The following is a 20,786-nucleotide window of genomic DNA, read 5'->3' on the forward strand; positions in this document are numbered from 1 at the left end:
TTTGATGACAGAATCAGGGCCTACTTGCCTGGACTGTAAAGTGGCATAAGTGAACCATATAAAGCCGGTGGCCTTTCATATTTAGGAATGGAATATCCGACATATTCATGGCGGATCTGACAGAGGACATGTTGACGGTGGACGCACATATATTTGCGTCTTCATAACTGGAACTGGAGGGAACATACATGTACTTGTGACATGCACATAGAACCGTTGGGGTCCAAGATAGGGGACATAACTGACCAGGAAAATCCACATTTCCACAGGGGTGACAAATGCAAAAAGAACAATTGATGGATAGAATGCAGAACAATGTCATACATTCACCCCAGTACAGAGATCTGGGCCTAAATCCATAGTTATTATGCTCACCATGCCATTCCAGTTTGGACCCAGCCATATGCAAATCAGTCTTGAACCTGCACCCAATGGGAGCAGTCCAGCCCGAACTGCCAGGCCAGGTCCTCCCTGGACTGGAAACAAGCATCCTAGGAGCGGTTTCGGGCTTTCAGCCTTCATCAGCCAGGATAGCTTGACTCAGTGCAATGGAGAGTACGGGACTCACGTCTGAGCATACCCGTCCCACTCGGGGTGACAAATGCAAAAAGAACAATTTATGGACAGAATGCAGAACAATGTCATACATTCACCCCAGTACAGAGATCTGGGCCTAAATCCATCTTTTTTTGCTCACCTTGCCATTCCAGGTTGGACCCAGCCATATGCAAATCAGTCTTGACCTTGCGCCCAATGGGAACAGTCCAGCCTGAACTGCCAGGCCAGGTCCTACCTGGACAGGAAACAAGCATCCTAGGACCGGTTTCGAGCTTTCAGCCCTCATCAGCCAGGATAGCTTGACTCAGTGGCATGGAGAGTACGGGAATCACGTCTGAGCATAGCCGTCCCACCCGGAGTGACAAATGTAAAAAGAACAATTGATGAACAGAATGCAGAACAATGTCATACATTCACCCCAGTACAGAGATCTGGGCCTAAATCCATCTTTTTTTTGCTCACCATGCCATTCCAGTTTGGACCCAGCCATAGGCAAATCAGTCTTGACCCTGCGCCCAATGGGAACAGTCCAGCCCGAACTGCCAGGCCAGGTCCTCCCTAGACTGGAAACAAGCATCCTAGGTTTGGTTTCGGGCTTTCAGCCCTCATCAGCCAGGATAGCTTGAATCCAGTGGCATGGAGAGCACGGGACTCACGTCTGAGCATACCCGTCCCACTCGGGGTGACAAATGCAAAAAGAACAATTGATGGACAGAATGCAGAACAATGTCATACATTCACACCAGTACAGAGATCTGGGCCTAAATCCATTGTTTTTTTGCTCACCATGCCATTCCAGTTTGGATCCAGCCATAAGCAAATCAGTCTTGACCCTGTGCCCAATGGGAATAGTCCAGCCCGAACTGCCAGGCCAGGACCTCCCTGGACTGGAAACAAGCATCCTAGGAACGGTTTCGGGCTTTCAGCCCTCATCAGCCAGGATAGCTTGACTCCAGTGGCATGGAGAGCACGGGACTCACGTCTGAGCATACCCGTTCCACTCGGGTTGACAAACGCAAAAAGAACAATTGATCGACAGAATGCAGAACAATGTCATACATTCACCCCAGTACAAAGATCTGGGCCTAAATCCACAGTATTTTTGCTCATCATGCCATTCCAGTTTGGACCCAGCCATGTGCAAATCAGTCTTGACCTTGCGCCCAATGGGAACAGTCCAGCCCGAACTGCCAGGCCAGGTCCTCCCTGGACTGGAAAGAAGCATCCTAGGAGCGGTTTCGGGCTTTCAGCCCTCATCAGCCAGGATAGCTTGACTCCAGTGGCATGGAGAGCACGGGACTCACGTCTGAGCATACCCGTCCCACTCGGGGTGACAAATGCAAAAAGAACAATTGATGGACAGAATGCAGAACAATGTCATACATTCACCCCAGTACAGAGATCTGGGCCTAAATCCATCTTTTTTTGCTCACCATGCCATTCCAGGTTGGACCCAGCCATATGCAAATCAGTCTTGACCTTGTGCCCAATGGGAACAGTCCAGCCCGAACTGCCAGACCAGGTCCTCCCTGGACTGGAAACAAGCATCCTAGGTCCGGTTTCAGGCTTTCAGCCCTCATCAGCCAGGATAGCTTGACTCCAGTGGCATGGAGAACACGGGACTCACGTCTGAGCATACCCGTCTCACTCGGGGTGACAAATGCAAAAAGAACAATTGATGGACAGAATGCAGAACAATGTCATACATTCACACCAGTACAGAGATCTGGGCCTAAATCCATCGTTTTTTTACTCACCATGCCATTCCAGTTTGGACCCAGCCATATGCAAATCAGTCTTGACCCTGCACCCAATGAGAACAGTCCAGCCTGAACTGCCAGGCCAGGTCCTCCCTGGACTGGAAACAAGCATCCTAGGAGCGGTTTCGGGCTTTCAGCCCTCATCAGCCAGGATAGCTTGACTCCAGTGGCATGGAGAGTAAGGGACTCACGTCTGAGCATACCAGTCCTACTCGGGGTGACAAATGCAAAAAGAACAGTTGATGGACAGATTGCTGAACAATGTCATACATTCACCCCAGTACAGAGATCTGGGCCTTAAACCATCGTTTTTTTGCTCACCGTGCCATTCCAGTTTGGACCCAGCCATATGCAAATCAGTCTTGAACCTGCACACAATGGGAGCAGTCCAGCCCGAACTGCCAGGTCAGGTCCTCCCTGGACTGGAAACAAGCATCCTTGGTCCGGTTTCAGGCTTTCAGCCCTCATCAGCCAGGATAGCTTGACTCCAGTGGCATGGAGAGCACGGGACTCACGTCTGAGCATACCCGTCTCACTCGTGGTGACAAATGCAAAAAGAACAATTGATGGACAGAATGCAGAACAATGTCATACATTCACAGCAGTACAGAGATCTGGGCCTAAATCCATCGTTTTTTAACTCACCATGCCATTCCAGTCTTGACCCTGCGACCAATGGGATCAGTCCAGCCTGAACTGCCAGGCCAGGTCCTCCCTGGACTGGAAACAAGCATTCTAGGATCGGTTTCGGGCTTTCAGCCCTCATCAGCCTGGATAGCTTGACTCCAGTGGCATGGAGGGCACGGGACTCACGTCTGAGCATACCCGTCCCACTCGAGGTGACAAATGCAAAAAGAACAATTGATGGACAGAATGCAGAACAATGTCATACATTCACCCCAGTACAGAGATCTGGGCCTAAATCCCTAGTTTTTTTGCTCACCATGCCATTCCAGTTTGGACCCAGCAATATGCAAATCAGTCTTGACCCTGCATCCAATGAGAACAGTCCAGCCCGAACTGCCAGGCCAGGTCCAACGTGGAATGGAAACAAGCATCCTAGGATCTGTTTCAGGCTTTCAGCTCTCATCAGCCAGGCTAGCTTGACTCCAGTGACATGGAGAGCACGGGACTCATGTCTGAGCATACCCGTCCCACTCGGGGTGACAAATGCGAAAAGAACAGTTGATGGACAGAATGCAGAACGATGTCATACATTCCCCCCAGTACAGAGATCTGGGCCTAAATCCATCTTTTTTTTCTCACCATGCCATTCCAGGTTGGACCCAGCCATATGCAAATCAGTCTTGACCTTGCGCCCAATGGGAACAGTCCAGCCCGAACTGCCAGGCCAGGTCCTACCTGGACAGGAAACAAGCATCCTAGGACCGGTTTCGAGCTTTAAGCCCTCATCAGCCAGGATAGCTTGACTCCAGTGGCATGGAGGGCACGGGACTCACATTTGAGCATACCCGTCCCACTCGGGGTGACAAATGCACAAAGAACAATTGATGGATAGAATGCAGAACAATGTCATACATTCACCCCAGCACAGAGATCTGGGCCTAAATCCATCTTTTTTTGTTCACCTTGCCATTCCAGTTTCGACCCAGCCATATGCAAATCAGTCTTGACCCTGCACCCAATGGGAACAGTCCAGCCCGAACTGCCAGGTCAGGTCCTCCCTGGACTGGAAACAAGCATCCTAGGTCCGGTTTCGGGCTTTCAGCACTCATCAGCCAGGATAGCTTGACTCCAGTAGCATGGAGAGCACAGGACTCACGTCTGAGCATACCCGTCCAACTCGGGATGACAAATGCAATAAGAACAATTGATCGACAGAATGCAGAACAATGTCATACATTCACCCCAGTACAGAGATCTGGGCCTAAATCCATAGTTTTTTTGCTCACCATGCCATTCCAGTTTTGACCCAGCTATGTGCAAATCAGTCTTGACCTTGCGCCCAATGGGAACAGTCCAGCCCGAACTGCCAGGACAGGTCCTCCCTGGACTGGAAACAAGCATCCTAGGAGCGGTTTCAGGCTTTCAGCCCTCATCAGCCAGGAGAGCTTGACTCAGTGGCATGGAGAGTACGGGACTCACGTCTGAGCATACCCGTCCCACTCGGGTGACAAATGCAAAAAGAACAATTGATGGACAGAATGCAGAACAAGGTCATACATTCACCCCGGTACAGAGATCTGGGCCTAAATCCATCGTTTTTTTGCACACCATGCCATTCCAGTTTGGACCCAGCCCTATGCAAATCCTTCTTGACCCTGCGCCCAATGGGAACATTCAGGTCCAAACTGCCAGGCCAGGTCCTCCCTGGATTGGAAACGAGCATCCTAGGAACGGTTTCAAGCGTTCAGCCCTCATCAGCCAGGATAGCTTGACTCCAGTGGCATGGAGAGCACGGGACTCACGTCTGAGCATACCCGTCTCACTCGGGGTGACAAATGCAAAAAGAACAATTGATGGACAGAATGTAGAACAATGTCATACATTCACAGCAGTACAGAGATCTGGGCCTAAATCCATTGTTTTTTAACTCATCATGCCATTCCAGTTTGGACCCAGCCATAAGCAAATCAGTCTTGACCCTGCGCCCAATGGGAACAGTCCAGCCCGAACTGACAGGCCAGGTCCTAACTGGACTGGAAACAAGCATCCTAGGACCGGTTTCGGGCTTTCAACCCTCATCAGCCAGGATAGCTTGACTCAGTGGCATGGAGAGTATGGGACTCACGTCTGAGCATACCCGTCCCACTCGGGGTGAAAAATGCAAAAAGAACAGTTGATGGACAGAATGCAGAACAATGTCATACATTCACCCCAGTACAGAGATCTGGGCCTAAATCCATCTTTTTTTGCTCATAATGCCATTCCAGTTTGGACCCAGCCATATGCAAATCAGTCTTGAACCTGCGCCCAATGGGAGCAGTCCAGCCGGAACTGCCAGGCCAGGTCCTACCTGGACTGGAAACAAGCATCCTAGGACCGGTTTCGGGCTTTCAGCCCTCATCAGCCAGGATAGCTTGACTCCAGTGGCATGGAGAGCACGGGACTCACGTCTGAGCATACCCGTCCCACTCGGGGTGACAAATGCAAAAAGAACAGTTGATGGACAGAATGCAGAACAATGTCATACATTCACTCCAGTACATAGATCTGGGCCTAAATCCATCGTATCTGTTGCTCACCATGCCATTCCAGTTTGGACCCAGCCATATGCAAATAAGTCTTGACCCTGCGCCCAATGGGAACAGTCCAGCCCGAACTGACTGGCCAGGTCCTACCTGGACTGGAAACAAGAATCCTAGGACCGGTTTCGGGCTCTCAGCCCTCATCAGCCAGGATAGCTTAACTCAGTGGCATGGAGAGTACGGGACTCACGTCTAAGCATACCCGTCCCACTCGGGGTGACAAATGCAAAAAGAACACTTGATGGACAGAATGCAGAACAATAACATACATTCACTCCAGTACAGAGATCTGGGCCTAAATCCATCGATTTTTGCTCACCATGCCATTCAAGTTTGTACCCTGCCATAAGCAAATCAGTCTTGACCCTGTGCCCAATGGGAACAGTCCAGCCGGAACTGCCAGGCCAGGTCCTCCCTGGACTGGAAACAAGCATCCTAGGACCGGTTTCGGGCTTTCAGCCCTCATCAGCCAGGATAGCTTGACTCCAGTGACATGGAGAGCACGGGACTCAAGTCTGAGCATACCCGTCCCACTCGGGGTGACAAATGCAAAAAGAACAGTTGATGGACAGAATGCAGAACAATGTCATACATTCACCCCAGTACAGAGATCTGGGCCTAAATCCATCTTTTTTTGCTCACCATGCCATTCCAGGTTGGACCCAGCCATATGCAAATCAGTCTTGACCTTGCGCCCAATGGGAACATTCCAGCCCGAACCGCCAGGCCAGGTCCTACCTGGACAGGAAACAAGCATCCTAGGACAGGTTTCGAGCTTTCAGCCCTCATCAGCCAGGATAGCTTGACTCAGTGGCATGGAGAGTACGGGAGTCACGTCTGAGCATACCCGTCCCACTCGGGGTGACAAATGCAAAAAGAACAATTGATGGACAGAATGCAGAACAATGTCACACATTCACACCAGTACAGAGATCTGGGCCTAAATCCATTGTTTTTTTGCTCACCATGCCATTCCAGTTTGGACCCAGCCATATGCAAATCAGTCTTGACCCTGCGCCCAATGGGAACAGTCCAGCCCGAACTGCCAGGCCAGGACCTCCCTGGAGTGGAAACAAGCATCCTAGGAACAATTTCGAGCTTTCAGCCCTCATCAGCCAGGATAGCTTGACTCAGTGGCATGGAGAGTACGGGAGTCACGTCTGAGCATACCCGTCCCACTCGGGGTGACAAATGCAAAAAGAACAATTGATGGACAGAATGCAGAACAATGTCACACATTCACACCAGTACAGAGATCTGGGCCTAAATCCATTGTTTTTTTGCTCACCATGCCATTCCAGTTTGGACCCAGCCATATGCAAATCAGTCTTGACCCTGCGCCCAATGGGAACAGTCCAGCCCGAACTGCCAGGCCAGGACCTCCCTGGAGTGGAAACAAGCATCCTAGGAACAATTTCGGGCTTTCAGCCCTCATCAGCCAGGATAGCTTGACTCCAGTGGCATGGAGAGCACGGGATTCACGTCTGAGCATACCCGTTCCACTCGGGGTGGCAAATGCAAAAAGAACAATTGATTGACAGAATGCAGAACAATGTCATACATTCACCCCAGTACAAAGATCTGGGCCTAAATCCATAGTATTTTTGCTCATCATGCCATTCCAGTTTGGACCCAGCCATGTGCAAATCAGTCTTGTCCTTGCGCCCAATGGGAACAGTCCAGCCCGAACTGCCAGGCCAGGTCCTCCCTGGACTGGAAACAAGCATCCTAGGAGTGGTTTCGGGCTTTCAGACCTCATCAGCCAGGATAGCTTGACTCCAGTGGCATGGAGAGTACGGGACTCACGTCTGAGCATACCCGTCCTACTCGGGGTGACAAATGCAAAAAGAACAGTTGATGGACAGAATGCTGAACAATGTCATACATTCACCCCAGTACAGAGATATGGGCCTAAATCCATCGTTTTTTTGCTCACCATGCCATTCCAGTTTGGACCCAGCCATGTGCAAATCAGTCTTGACCTTGCGCCCAATGGGAACAGTCCAGCCCGAACTGCCAGGCCAGGTCCTCCCTGGACTGGAAACAAGCATCCTAGGTCCAGTTTCGGGCTTTCAGCCCTCATCAGCGAGGATAGCTTGACTCCAGTGGCATGGAGAGCACGGGACTCATGTCTGAGCATACCCGTCCGACTCGGGTGACAAATGCAAAAAGAACAATTGATGGACAGAATGCAGAACAAGGTCATACATTCACCCCAGTACAGAGATCTGGGCCTAAATCCATCGTTTTTTTGCTCACCATGCCATTCCAGTTTGGACCCAGCCATAAGCCAATCAGTCTTGAACCTGCACCCAATGGGGGCAGTCCAGCCCGAACTGCCAGGCCAGGACCTCCCTGGAGTGGAAACAAGCATCCTAGGTCCAGTTTCGGGCTTTCAGCCCTCATCAGCGAGGATAGCTTAACTCCAGTGGCATGGAGAGCACGGGACTCACGTCTGAGCATACCCGTCTCACTCGGGGTGACAAATGCAAAAAGAACAATTGATGGACAGAATGCAGAACAATGTCATACATTCACACCTGTACAGAGATCTGGGCCTAAATCCATTGTTTTTTTGCTCACCATGCCATTCCAGTTTGGACCCAGCCATAAGCAAATCAGTCTTGACCCTGCGACCAATGGGATCAATCCAGCCTGAAGTGCCAGGCCAGGTCCTCCCTGGACTGGAAACAAGCATTCTAGGATCGGTTTCGGGCTTTCAGCCCTCATCAGCCAGGATAGCTTGACTCCAGTGGCATGGAGGGCACGGGACTCACGTCTGAGCATACCCATCCCACTCGGGGTGACAAATGCAAAAAGAACAATTGATCGACAGAATGCAGAACAATGTCATACATTCACCCCAGTACAGAGATCTGGGCCTAACTCCATCGTTTTTTTGCTCACCATGCCATTCCAGTTTGGACCCAGCCATAAGCCAATCAGTCTTGACCCTGGGCCCAATGGAAACAGTCCAGCCCGAACTGACAGGCCAGATCCTAACTGGACTGGAAACAAGCATCCTAGGACCGGTTTCGGCCTTTCAGCCCTCATCAGCCAGGATAGCTTGACTCAGTGGCATGGAGAGTACGGGACTCACGTCTGAGCATACCTGTCCCACTCGGGGTGACACATGCAAAAAGAATAATTGATGGACAGAATGCAGAACAATGTCATACATTCACCCCAGTACAGAGATCTGGGCCTAAATCCATAGTTTTTTTGGTCAACATGCCTTTCCAGTTTGGACCCAGCCATATGCAAATCAGTCTTGACCCTGCACCCAATGAGAACAGTCCAGCCCGAACTGCCAGGCCAGGTCCAACGTGGAATGGAAACAAGCATCCTAGGATCTGTTTCGGGCTTTCAGCCCTCATCAGCCAGGATAGCTTGACTCCAGTGACATGGAGAGCACGGTACTCACGTCTGAGCATACCCGTCCCACTCGGGGTGACAAATGCAAAAAGAACAGTTGATGGACAGAATGCGGAACAATGTCATACATTCACCCCAGTACAGAGATCTGGGCCTAAATCCATATTTTTTTTCTCACCATGCCATTCCAGGTTGGACCCAGCCATATGCAAATCAGTCTTGACCTTGCGCCCAATGGGAACAGTCCAGCCCGAACTGCCAGGCCAGGTCCTACCTGGACATGAAACAAGCATCCTAGGACCGGTTTCGAGCTTTCAGCCCTCATCAGCCAGGATAGCTTGACTCCAGTGGCATGGAGGGCACGGGACTCACGTCTGAGCATACCCGTCCCACTCGGGATGACAAATGCAATACGAACAATTGATCGACAGAATGCAGAACAATGTCATACATTCACCCCAGTACAGAGATCTGGGCCTAAATCCATAGTTTTTTTGCTCACCATGCCATTCCAGTTTTGACCCAGCTATGTGCAAATCAGTCTTGACCTTGCGCCCAATGGGAACAGTCCAGCCCGAACTGCCAGGACAGGTCCTCCCTGGACTGGAAACAAGCATCCTAGGAGCGGTTTCGGGCTTTCAGCCCTCATCAGCCAGGATAGCTTGACATAGTGGCATGGAGAGTACAGGACTCACGTCTGAGCATACCTGTCCCACTCGGGGTGACAAATGCAAAAAGAATAATTGATGGACAGAATGCAGAACAAGGTCATACATTCACCCCAGTACAGAGATCTGGGCCTAAATCCATTGTTTTTTTGCACACCATGCCATTCCAGTTTGGACCCAGCCCTATGCAAATCCTTCATGACCCTGCGCCCAATGGGAACATTCCAGTCCAAACTGCCAGGCCAGGTCCTCCCTGGATTGGAAACGAGCATCCTAGGAACGGTTTCAAGCGTTCAGCCCTCATCAGCTAGGATAGCTTGACTCCAGTGGCATAAAGAGCATGGGACTCACGTCTGAGCATACCCCTCCCACTCAGGGTGACAAATGCAAAAAGAACAGTTGATGGACAGAAGGCTGAACAATGTCATACATTCACCCCAGTACAGAGATCTGGGCCTAAATCCATCGTTTTTTTGCTCAACATGCCATTCCAGTTTGGACCCAGCCATATGCAAATCAGTCTTGACCCTGCGCCCAATGGAAACAGTCCAGCCCGAACTGACAGGCCAGATCCTAACTGGACTGGAAACAAGCATCCAAGGACCGGTTTCGGCCTTTCAGCCCTCATCAGCCAGGATAGCTTGACTCAGTGGCATGGAGAGTACGGGACTCACGTCTGAGGATACCCGTCCCACTCGGGGTGACACATGCAAAAAGAACAATTGATGGACAGAATGCAGAACAATGTCATACATTCACCCCAGTACAGAGATCTGGGCCTAAATCAATCTTTTTTGCTCAAAATGCCATTCCAGTTTGTACCCAGCCATATGCAAATCAGTCTTGAACCTGCGCCCAATGGGAGCAGTCCAGAGCGAACTGCCAGGCCAGGTCCTACCTGGACTGGAAACAAGCATCCTAGGACCGGTTTTGGGCTCATCAGCCAGGATAGCTTGACTCCAGTGGCATGGAGAGCACGGGACTCACGTCTGAGCATAAACGTCCCACTCGGGGTGACAAATGCAAAAAGAACAGTTGATGGACAGAATGCAGAACAATGTCATACATTCACCCCAGTACAGAGATCTGGGCCTAAATCCATCGTTTTTTTGCTCACCATGCCATTCCAGTTTGGACCTAGCCATATGCAAATCAGTCTTGACCCTGCACCCAATGGGAACAGTCCAGCCCTAATGCCAGGCCAGGTCCTACGTGGATTGGAAACAAGCATCCTAGTATCGGTTTCGGGCTTTCAGCCCTCATCAGCCAGGATAGCTTGACTCTAGTGGCATGGAGGGCATGGGACTCACGTCTGAGCATACCCGTCCCACTTGAGGTGACAAATACAAAAAGAACAATTGATGGACAGAATGCAGAACAATGTCATACATTCACCCCAGTACAGAGATCTGGGCCTAAATCCATCCTTTTTTTGATCACCATACCATTCCAGTTTGGACCCAGCCATATGCAAATCAGTCTTGACCCTGCCCCCAATGGGAACAGTCCAGCCCGAACTTCCAGGCCAGGTCCTCCGTGGAAGGGAAACAAGCATCCTAGGATCGGTTTCGGGCTTTCAGCCCTCCTCAGCCAGGATAGCTTGACTCCAGTGGCATGGAGAGCACGGGACTTACGTCTGAGCGTACCCGTCCCACTCGAGGTGACAAATGCAAAAAGAACAATTGATGGACAGAATGCAGAACAAGGTCATACATTCACCCCAGTACGGAGATCTGGGCCTAAATCCATCATTTTTTTGCTCACCATGCCATTCCAGTTTGGACCCAGCCATAAGCAAATCAGTCTTGACCCTGCACCCAATGGGAACAGTCTAGCCCGAACTGCCAGGCCAGGTCCTACCTGGAATGGAAATAAGCATCCTAGGACCGGTTTCAAGCGTTCTGCCCTCATCAGCCAGGATAGCTTGACTCCAGTGGCATAAAGAGCATGGGACTCACGTCTGAGCATACCCGTCCCACTCCGGGTGACAAATGCAAAAAGAACAGTTGATGGACAGAAGGCTGAACAATGTCATACATTCACCCCAGTACAGAGATCTGGGCCTAAATCCATCGTTTTTTTGCTCAACATGCTGTTCCAGTTTGGACCCAGCCATATGCAAATCAGTCTTGACCCTGCGTCCAATGGGAACAGTCCAGCCCGAACTGACAGACCAGGTCCTAACTGGACTGGAAACAAGCATCCTAGGACCGGTTTCGAGCTTTCAGCCCTCATCAGCCTGGATAGCTCGACTCCAGTGGCATGGAGGGCACGGGACTCACATCTGAGCATACCAGTCCCATTCGGGGTGACAACTGCAAAAAGAACAATTGATTGACAGAATGCAGAACAATGTCATACATTCACCCCAGTACGGAGATCTGGGCCTAAATCCATCATTGTTTTGCTCACCATGCCATTCCAGTTTGGACCCAGCCATAAGCAAATCAGTCTTGACCCTGCACCCAATGGGAACAGTCCAGCCCGAACTGCCAGGCCAGGTCCTACCTGGAATGGAAATAAGCATCCTAGGACCGGTTTCAAGCGTTCAGCCCTCATCAGCCAGGATAGCTTGACTCCAGTGGCATAAAGAGCATGGGACTCACGTCTGAGCATACCCGTCCCACTCCGGGTGAGAAATGCAAAAAGAACAGTTGATGGACAGAAGGCTGAACAATGTCATACATTCACCCCAGTACAGAGATCTGGGCCTAAATCCATCGTTATTTTGCTCAACATGCCATTCCAGGTTGGACCCAGCCATATGCAAATCAGTCTTGACCTTGCGCCCAATGGGAACAGTCCAGCCCGAACTGCCAGGCCAGGTCCTACCTGGACATGAAACAAGCATCCTAGGACCGGTTTCGAGCTTTCAGCCCTCATCAGCCAGGATAGCTTGACTCCAGTGGCATGGAGGGCACGGGACTCACGTCTGAGCATACCCGTCCCACTCGGGATGACAAATGCAATACGAACAATTGATCGACAGAATGCAGAACAATGTCATACATTCACCCCAGTACAGAGATCTGGGCCTAAATCCATAGTTTTTTTGCTCACCATGCCATTCCAGTTTTGACCCAGCTATGTGCAAATCAGTCTTGACCTTGCGCCCAATGGGAACAGTCCAGCCCGAACTGCCAGGACAGGTCCTCCCTGGACTGGAAACAAGCATCCTAGGAGCGGTTTCGGGCTTTCAGCCCTCATCAGCCAGGATAGCTTGACATAGTGGCATGGAGAGTACGGGACTCACGTCTGAGCATACCTGTCCCACTCGGGGTGACAAATGCAAAAAGAATAATTGATGGACAGAATGCAGAACAAGGTCATACATTCACCCCAGTACAGAGATCTGGGCCTAAATCCATCGTTTTTTTGCACACCATGCCATTCCAGTTTGGACCCAGCCCTATGCAAATCCTTCATGACCCTGCGCCCAATGGGAACATTCCAGTCCAAACTGCCAGGCCAGGTCCTCCCTGGATTGGAAACGAGCATCCTAGGAACGGTTTCAAGCGTTCAGCCCTCATCAGCTAGGATAGCTTGACTCCAGTGGCATAAAGAGCATGGGACTCACGTCTGAGCATACCCCTCCCACTCGGGGTGACAAATGCAAAAAGAACTGTTGATGGACAGAAGGCTGAACAATGTCATACATTCACCCCAGTACAGAGATCTGGGCCTAAATCCATCGTTTTTTTGCTCAACATGCCATTCCTGTTTGGACCCAGCCATATGCAAATCAGTCTTGACCCTGCGCCCAATGGAAACAGTCCAGCCCGAACTGACAGGCCAGATCCTAACTGGACTGGAAACAAGCATCCTAGGACCGGTTTTGGCCTTTCAGCCCTCATCAGCCAGGATAGCTTGACTCAGTGGCATGGAGAGTACGGGACTCACGTCTGAGGATACCCGTCCCACTCGGGGTGACACATGCAAAAAGAACAATTGATGGACAGAATGCAGAACAATGTCATACATTCACCCCAGTACAGAGATCTGGGCCTAAATCAATCTTTTTTTGCTCAAAATGCCATTCCAATTTGTACCCAGCCATATGCAAATCAGTCTTGAACCTGCGCCCAATGGGAGCAGTCCAGAGCGAACTGCCAGGCCAGGTCCTACCTGGACTGGAAACAAGCATCCTAGGACCGGTTTTGGGCTCATCAGCCAGGATAGCTTGACTCCAGTGGCATAGAGAGCACGGGACTCACGTCTGAGCATAAACGTCCCACTCGGGGTGACAAATGCAAAAAGAACAGTTGATGGACAGAATGCAGAACAATGTCATACATTCACCCCAGTACAGAGATCTGGGCCTAAATCCATCGTTTTTTTGCTCACCATGCCATTCCAGTTTGGACCTAGCCATATGCAAATCAGTCTTGACCCTGCACCCAATGGGAACAGTCCAGCCCAAACTGCCAGGCCAGGTCCTACGTGGATTGGAAACAAGCATCCTAGTATCGGTTTCGGGCTTTCAGCCCTCATCAGCCAGGATAGCTTGACTCTAGTGGCATGGAGGGCATGGGACTCACGTCTGAGCATACCCGTCCCACTCGAGGTGACAAATACAAAAAGAACAATTGATGGACAGAATGCAGAACAATGTCATACATTCACCCCAGTACAGAGATCTGGGCCTAAATCCATCCTTTTTTTGATCACCATACCATTCCAGTTTGGACCCAGCCATATGCAAATCAGTCTATACCCTGCCCCCAATGGGAACAGTCCAGCCCGAACTTCCAGGCCAGGTCCTCCGTGGAAGGGAAACAAGCATCCTAGGATCGGTTTCGGGCTTTCAGCCCTCCTCAGCCAGGATAGCTTGACTCCAGTGGCATGGAGAGCACGGGACTTACGTCTGAGCGTACCCGTCCCACTCGAGGTGACAAATGCAAAAAGAACAATTGATGGACAGAATGCAGAACAAGGTCATACATTCACCCCAGTACGGAGATCTGGGCCTAAATCCATCATTTTTTTGCTCACCATGCCATTCCAGTTTGGACCCAGCCATAAGCAAATCAGTCTTGACCCTGCACCCAATGGGAACAGTCCAGCCCGAACTGCCAGGCCAGGTCCTACCTGGAATGGAAATAAGCATCCTAGGACCGGTTTCAAGCGTTCAGCCCTCATCAGCCAGGATAGCTTGACTCCAGTGGCATAAAGAGCATGGGACTCACGTCTGAGCATACCCGTCCCACTCCGGGTGACAAATGCAAAAAGAACAGTTGATGGACAGAAGGCTGAACAATGTCATACATTCACCCCAGTACAGAGATCTGGGCCTAAATCCATCGTTTTTTTTCTCAACATGCCGTTCCAGTTTGGACCCAGCCATATGCAAATCAGTCTTGACCCTGCGTCCAATGGGAACAGTCCAGCCCTAACTGACAGACCAGGTCCTAACTGGACTGGAAACAAGCATCCTAGGACCGGTTTCAAGCTTTCAGCCCTCATCAGCCTGGATAGCTCGACTCCAGTGGCATGGAGGGCACGGGACTCACGTCTGAGCATACCAGTCCAATTCGGGGTGACAACTGCAAAAAGAACAATTGATTGACAGAATGCAGAACAATGTCATACATTCACCCCAGTACAGAGATCTGGGCCTAAATCCATCGTTTTTTTGCTCACCTTGCCATTCCAGTTTGGACCCAGCCATATGCAAATCAGTCTTGACCCTGCACCCAATGGGAACAGTCCAGCCCGAACTGCCAGGCCAGGTCCTACGTGGAATGGAAACAAGCATCCTAGGATCGGTTTCGGGCTTTCAGCCCTCCTCAGCCAGGATAGCTTGACTCCAGTGGCATGGAGAGCACGGGACTTACGTCTGAGCGTACCCGTCCCACTCGAGGTGACAAATGCAAAAAGAACAATTGATGGACAGAATGCAGAGCAAGGTCATACATTGGCCGCAGTACGGAGATCTGGGCCTAAATCCATCATTTTTTTGCTCACCATGCCATTCCAGTTTGGACCCAGCCATAAGCAAATCAGTCCTGACCCTGCACCCAATGGGAACAGTCCAGCCCGAACTGCCATGCCAGGTCCTACTTGGAATGGAAACAAGCATCCTAGGACCGGTTTCGGGCTTCCAGCCTTCATCAGCCAGGATAGTTTGACTGCAGTGGCATGGAGAGCACGAGACTCACGTCTGAGCATACCCGTCCTACTCAGGGTGACAAATGCAAAAAGAACAATTGATGGACAGAATGCAGAACAATGTCATACATTGACCCCAGTACAGAGATCTGGGCCTAAATCCATTGTTTTTTTGCTCACCATGCCATTCCACTTTGGACCCAGCCATAAGCAAATCTGTCTTGACACTGCGACCAATGGGAACAGTCCAGCCTGAACTGCCAGACCATGTCCTCCCTGGACTGGAAACAAGCATCCTAGGATTGGTTTCGGGCTTTCAGCCCCCATCAGCCAGGATAGCTTGACTCCAGTGGCATGGAGGGCATGGGACTCAAGTCTGAGCATACCCGCCCCAATCGAGGTGACAAATGCAAAAAGAACAATTGATGGACAGAATGCAGAACACTGTCATACATTCACCCCAGTACAGAGATCTTGGAATAAATCCATTGTTTTTTTGCTCACCATGCCATTCCAGTTTGGACCCAGCCCTATGCAAATCCTTCTTGACCCTGCGCCCAATGGGAACATTCCAGTCCGAACTGCCAGGCCAGGTCCTCCCTGGACTGGAAAGAAGCATTCTAGGAACGGTTTCAGGCTTTCAGCCCTCATCAGCCAGGATAGCTTGACTCCAGTGACATGGAGAGCACGGGACTCACGTCTGAGCATACCGTCCCACTCGGGGTGACAAATGCAAAAGAACAATTGATCGACAGAATGCAGAACAATGTCATACATTCACCCCAGTACAGAGATCTGGGCCTGAATCCATCTTTTTTTGCTCACCATGCCATTCCAGGTTGGACCCAGCCATATGCAAATCAGTCTTGACCCTGCGCCCAATGGGAACAGTCCAGCCCGAACTGCCAGGCCAGGTCCTACCTGGACTGGAAACAAGCATCCTAGGTCCGATTTCGAGCTTTCAGCCCTCATCAGCCAGGATAGCTTGAGTCAGTGGCATGGAGAGTGCGGGACTCACGTCTGAGCATACCCGTCCCACTCGGGGTGACAAATGTAATAAGAACAATTGATGGACAGAATGCAGAACAATGTCATACATTCACCCCAGTACAGAGATCTGGGCCTAAATCCATCGTTTGTTTGCTCACCATGCCATTCCAGTTTGGACCCAGCCATATGCAAATCAGTCTTGACCCTGCGCCCAATGGGAACAGTCCAGCCCGAACTGTCAGGCCAGGTCCTCCCTGGGCTGGAAGCTATCATCCTAGGACTGGGTTCGGGCTTTCAGCCCTCATCAGCCAGGATAGCTTGACTCCAGTGGCATGGAGAGCACGGGACTCATGTCTGAGCATACCCGTCCCACTCGGGATGACAAATGCAAAAAAAACAAATGTTGGACAGAATGCAGAACAATGTCATACATTCACACCAGTACAGAGATTTCGGCCTAAATTCATCATTTTTTTGCTCACCATGCCATTCCAGTTTGGGCCCAGCCATATGCAAATCAGTCTTGACCCTACTGCCAATGGGAACAGTCCAGCCTGAAATGCCAGGCCAGGACCTCCCTGAACTGGAAACAAGCATCCTAGGTCCGGTTTCGGGCTTTCAGCCCTCATCAGCCTGGATAGCTTGACTCCAGTGGCATGGAGGGCACGGAACTCACGTCTGAGCATACCCGTCCCAGTCGAGGTGACAAATGCAAAAAGAACAATTGTTGGACAGAATGCAGAACAATGTCATACATTCAACCCAGTACAGAGATCTGGGCCTAAATCCATTGTTTTATTGCTCACCATGCCATTCCAGTTTGGACCCAGCCATATGCAAATCAGTCTTGACCCTGCACCCAATGGGAACTGTCCAGCCCGAACTGCCAGGCCAGGACCTCCCTGAACTGGAAACAAGCATCCTCGGACCGGTTTCAGGCTTTCAGCCCTCATCAGCCAGGATAGCTTGACTCCAGTGGCATGGAGAGAACGAGATTCACGTCTGAGCATACCTGTCCCACTTAGGGTGACAAATGCAAAAAGAACAATTGTTGGACAGAATGTAGAACAATGTCATACATTCACCCCAGTACAGAGATCTGGGCCTAAATCCATCGTTTTTTTGCTCACCATGCCATTCCAGTTTGGGCCCAGCCATATGCAAATCAGTCTTGACCCTACGGCCAATGGGAACAGTCCAGCCTGAACTGCCAGGCCAGGTCCTCCCTGGACTGGAAACAAGCATCCTAGGATCGGTTTCGGGATTTCAGCCCTCATCAGGCAGGATAGCTTGACTCCAGTGGCATGGAGAGCACGGGACTCACGTCTGAGCATACCCGTCCCACTCGGGGTGACAAATGCAAAAAGAACAATTGATCGACAGAATGCAGAACAATGTCATACATTCACCCCAGTACAGAGATCTGGGCCTAAATCCATCTTTTTTTGCTCACCATGCCATTCCAGATTGGACCCAGCCATATGCAAATCATTCTTGACCCTGCGCCCAATGGGAACATTCCAGCCCGAACTGCCAGGCCAGGTCCTACCTGGACTGGAAACAAGCATCCTAGGTCCGGTTTCGGGCTTTCAGCCCTCATCAGCCTGGATAGCTTGACTCCAGTGGCATGGAGGGCACTGGGCTCACGTCTGAGCATACCCGTCCCACTCGAGGTGACAAATGCAAAAAGAACAATTGATGGACAGAATGCAGAACAATGTCATACATTCACCCCAGTACAGAGATCTGGGCCTAAATCCATCGTTTTTTTGCTCACCATGCCATTCCAGTTTGGGCCCAGCCATATGCAAATCAGTCTTGACCCTACGGCCAATGGGAACAGTCCAGCCTGAACTGCCAGGCCAGGTCCTCCCTGGACTGGAAACAAGCATCCTAGGATCGGTTTAGGGCTTTCAGCCCTCATCAGCCTGGATAGCTTGACTCCAGTGACATGGAGAGCACGGGATTAACATCTGAGCATACCCGTGGCACTCGGGGTGACAAATGCAAAAAGAACAGTTGATGGACAAAATGCAGAACAATGTCATACATTCACCCCAGTTCAGAGATCTGGGCCTAAATCCATCGTTTTTTTACTCAACATGCCGTTCCAGTTTGGACCCAGCCATATGCAAATCAGTCTTGACCCTGCGCCTAATGGGAACAGTCCAGCCTGAACTGCCAGGCCAGGACCTCCCTGGACTGGAAACAAGCATCCTAGGAATGGTTCCGGATTTCAGCCCTCATCAGCCTGGATAGCTTGACTCCAGTGGCATGGAGGGCACTGGGCTCACGTCTGAGCATACCCGTCCCACTCGAGGTGACAAATGCAAAAAGAACAATTGATGGACAGAATGCAGAACAATGTCATACATTCACCCCAGTACAGAGATCTGGGCCTAAATCCATCGTTTTTTTGCTCACCATGCCATTCCAGTTTGGGCCCAGCCATATGCAAATCAGTCTTGACCCTACGGCCAATGGGAACAGTCCAGCCTGAACTGCCAGGCCAGGTCCTCCCTGGACTGGAAACAAGCATCCTAGGATCGGTTTAGGGCTTTCAGCCCTCATCAGCCTGGATAGCTTGATTCCAGAGACATGGAGAGCACGAGACTCACGTCTGAGCATACCCGTCCCACTCGGGGTGACAAATGCAAAAAGAACAATTGATGGACAGAATGCAGAACAATGTCATACATTGACCCCAGTACAGAGATCTGGGCCTAAATCCATAGTTTTTTTGCTCACCATGCCATTCCAGGTTTGGACCCAGCCATATGCAAATCCGTCTTGACCCTTCGCCCAATTGGAACAGTCCAGCCCGATCTGACAGGCCAGGTCCTCTCTGGACTGGAAAGAAGCATCCTAGGAACGGTTTCAGGCTTTCAGCCCTCATCAGCCAGGATAGCTTGAGTCCAGTGACATGGAGGGCACTGGGCTCACGTCTGAGCATACCCGTCCCACTCGAGGTGACAAATGCAAAAAGAACAATTGATGGACAGAATGCAGAACAATGTCATACATTCACCCCAGTACAGAGATCTGGGCCTAAATCCATCGTTTTTTTGCTCCCCATGCCATTCCAGTTTGGACCCAGCCATAAGCAAATCCTTCTTGACCCTGCGCCCAATGGGAACATTCCAGTCCGAACTGCCAGGCCAGGTCCTCCCTGGATTGGAAACAAGCATCCTAGGAACGGTTTCAGGCTTTCAGCCCTCATCAGCCAGGATAGCTTGACTCCAGTGGCATGGAGAGCACGGGATTAACATCTGAGCATACCCGTGGCACTCGGGGTGACAAATGCAAAAAGAACAGTTGATGGACAAAATGCAGAACAATGTCATACATTCACCCCAGTTCAGAGATCTGGGCCTAAATCCATCGTTTTTTTACTCAACATGCCGTTCCAGTTTGGACCCAGCCATATGCAAATCAGTCTTGACCCTGCGCCTAATGGGAACAGTCCAGCCTGAACTGCCAGGCCAGGACCTCCCTGGACTGGAAACAAGAATCCTAGGAACGGTTCCGGATTTCAGCCCTCATCAGGCAGGATAGCTTGACTCCAGTGGCATGGAGAGCACGGGACTCACGTCTGAGCATACCCGTCCCACTCGGGGTGACAAATGCAAAAAGAACAATTGATCGACAGAATGCAGAACAATGTCATACATTCACCCCAGTACAGAGATCTGGGCCTAAATCCATCTTTTTTTGCTCACCATGCCATTCCAGATTGGACCCAGCCATATGCAAATCAGTCTTGACCCTGCGCCCAATGGGAACAGTCCAGCCCGAACTGCCAGGCCAGGTCCTACCTGGACTGGAAACAAGCATCCTACGTCCGGTTTCGGGCTTTCAGCCCTCATCAGCCTGGATAGCTTGACTCCAGTGGCATGGAGGGCACTGGGCTCACGTCTGAGCATACCCACCCCACTCGAGGTGACAAATGCAAAAAGAACAATTGATGGACAGAATGCAGAACAATGTCATACATTCACCCCAGTACAGAGATGTGGGCCTAAATCCATCGTTTTTTTGCTCACCATGCCATTCCAGTTTGGGCCCAGCCATATGCAAATCCGTCTTGACCCTTCGCCCAATTGGAACAGTCCAGCCCG

The sequence above is a fragment of the Triturus cristatus genome, chromosome 1_1, assembly GCF_964204655.1.
Source record: "Triturus cristatus chromosome 1_1, aTriCri1.1, whole genome shotgun sequence".
NCBI lineage: Eukaryota > Metazoa > Chordata > Amphibia > Caudata > Salamandridae > Triturus > Triturus cristatus.